Raw genomic sequence first — 2,932 nt, 5'->3', positions numbered from 1 at the left:
TATACACAATTAGCTAAACTTATTATATAAACAATTTAATTTTCATTCATAAACATTTAATTTTCATTCATCAAGGGAGTTAATCAAAGTATCATTATTATTTAATAATATCTCCTTAAATTCATTAGTACACAACATACAAAAATTACTACCTATACGATAAGATTTCACCTTACAAACTATCTCACAGTCTAAAATGTACTTAATATTTTTAGATTTTAGTTTCCAAATATATTTACTAAGACCAGTGGAATTAATCACATTTCTATTCTTAAAGGAATTCATGTGTTGAGCCACACGTAATTTAATTTTATTCGAAGTCGATCCTATGTAAATCTTATTTAAATTATAACCACTAAATTTATTCCCATCAATTAAAGTCACTATCCATTTATACACCACATCCTTCAAATCACATTTACTATTAAATTTACATTTGGTCTTATATCTACATGTACAATTAATTATATCCTGGTCCTTATTATTATTACTAGAATAAGTATTTCATTTATATTTGTAAAATTTATCTAACTTAAATCTATTAAAAGAAGAAATAATGTTACCAACGTAATTAGTAGTAGAATAACCAACTTCCAAATTATTGCTAGAAAAAATATTATTATAGTTTTTATTATCTCTAAGGAATATATCAATTATATTTAAAATCTCTTTAATAATGTTAGTTTTAACTTGAACGCCTTAAGGAATAATTAGCCAAATTTTGTTCTTATATTATTATATTTATTATTTATATTATTAAATTTATTATTATCATTAAATAAATTAAATTCAATCTTATTATTTTGTCCATTATAATTATGTTTATGTTTTTATTATCATAATACCTATTATTCTTACCATTATTACCTAAGTAGACCTTATCATAATTCTTAATGTTATGTTTCTTATTATAGAAAATAAATGGATCATTAATATTATAATCTTTGATATTATAATTATATTTCGAATTATTAAAGAATTTAATATTATTAGTATATCCCGCCTCACGAAGGGTTTCATTATAATAAGGTGCATGTTTTTGGAAAATCTCAAAATTAGAAGAAAGTAACGATATTCTCTTGCCTATATTATATGTTAACGATTTCTTAATTGAGGGTAGATGATTCCTATTAGCATTAATATATCTAATGTTTTCATTAATTTTATGGAATGGTTGGGTTTTACCTGTTATTAAATTAAAATTAGCATCTAAATAACTAACATTATAGTTCTCATTATATATAGTAATCGTTAATCCATTTCTTTAAAAAAAAACTATATAGTTTCTTCTTATATAATTCTTGTGTTCTAGTGGTGCAATTCTTAGTAATAAAAGGTCATCCCTATTTAAACCACCCTCCAATTTTAAGTTTTCCAATTGAAGTTCTTATAATAAATATATACCTACTAAATCAGTTACCTGTGCTGAATCGGGTGCCCCCATTGGTATATCAAAATAGTCCCTAGTATCCTTCCTAGCCCACAATTTATTATTATATTTAATCAATGATTTCCTAGCTATTTTAACTACATTAACTTCATATGTATAGTAGAGCTCCTCCAATCTGGACTTCCTTTAAACTTGGACTTCCTCTAAACTTGGACTTCCTCTAAGCTTGGACTTTTTCATAACTCAAATTGTATTTGTATATTCGATGCAGTGTTGCAGTGAGACAGATAATATTTACAATGCTGATGAAACTGATATAAATTGGAAGTGCTTGCTCACAAAAAATTTACCTAAATCAGAGGAGCGGAAAATAAAAGGATTCAAATTAAATAAAGGGAGATTTGCTGTGATGGTATGTGCTAATGCTTCTGGAACTCACAAACTTAAGCTTCTCGTCATTAGTAAATCTAAGTGTCCCCGAGCATTGAAAGGAGTTTCACCTTTACCAGTATCATAATATTCTTCAAAAAAATGGATGGATGAATCAACACTTGTTCACAGAATGGTTCATACAAGAATTTGTGCCAGCTGTACAAAAGCGCTCACACGAATTAGGTAATTCTGATTCAAAGTGCCTGCTGCTATTAGAAAATTGTAGGGCACATCCTCACGAGACAAAATTAATGTCATCATGCGGGAATGTTTTTGCGTGCTATTTACCACCGAATGTGACATCTCTCATATAACCTATGGACCAAGGGATTATTTGGAACTTAAAATGTTTCTACAGAAATGACTTGATGATGAATATGATAAATATGTTAAGCGTGGGAAAATTATATCCAGCGTCTAGTGCTCCCGAAGTGAAAGAAGCAGAGAATGAATGTGAAGTACAAAATACTCTTGAAACAATACGATTTCCAACCAAACACACTGTTCTTCAATCATTTGATACAAATGAAATTGAAATGTGGGTGCGACAAGATAAAGAAACCACTGAACAATGTCCTGAAGAAAATAATGGTCATGGAATTAGCGACAACGACAGTTCCAATTCGCATGAGTCTAATGCAAATGATCAAGAATACTCTAATGAGAAAATATGGGATAATGTAGAAAAGTCTATGGAGATAGTGATAAATTTTCTAGAAAGAAATCCTTCCTTTATGACAACTATGTTTTGGAAGCAATATCACTTCGAAAGGACATAAAGAAATAGTGGAATTTCGTAGTTGCTTGAGGAATGCAATGGCAGCCCCCGTGAGTTCGACAAATGAAGACAGAAACGAAAATGAAGAAGCTCATTCAATGAATGAATAAAAGTATTCAAATTTTTTTCCCTAACAATGATGTTTAGCAATTCTTTAAAATATATAATGTGCTCACCTCAATATATGCATTAAATACTAGCGGGGGTACCCGGAAATGTAAGAGGAAATATTTTAATACCCTTATGCATTTTCCTCCCGTAATTTGAACAACGTCCTCTAACTTAAACATAGAGCATTTCAAATTAGAGGAGTTCTACTGTATATATATATA

At 28.8% G+C, this 2,932-nt stretch overlaps 1 pseudogene; it reads left to right on the top strand.

Moving 5' to 3' along the window:
* Positions 1-2,358: 2,358 nt before the first annotated feature.
* On the top strand, positions 2,359-2,710 carry LOC149135578 (uncharacterized; annotated as a pseudogene).
* The last annotated feature ends 222 nt before the right edge of the window (positions 2,711-2,932 follow it).

This window comes from Octopus bimaculoides, chromosome 5 (assembly GCF_046866305.1).
Source record: "Octopus bimaculoides isolate indiv1 chromosome 5, ASM4686630v1, whole genome shotgun sequence".
NCBI classification, from domain to species: domain Eukaryota; kingdom Metazoa; phylum Mollusca; class Cephalopoda; order Octopoda; family Octopodidae; genus Octopus; species Octopus bimaculoides.
The sequence above is the reverse complement of the archived record's forward strand: the minus strand, read 5'-3'. Positions and strand labels throughout refer to the sequence as shown.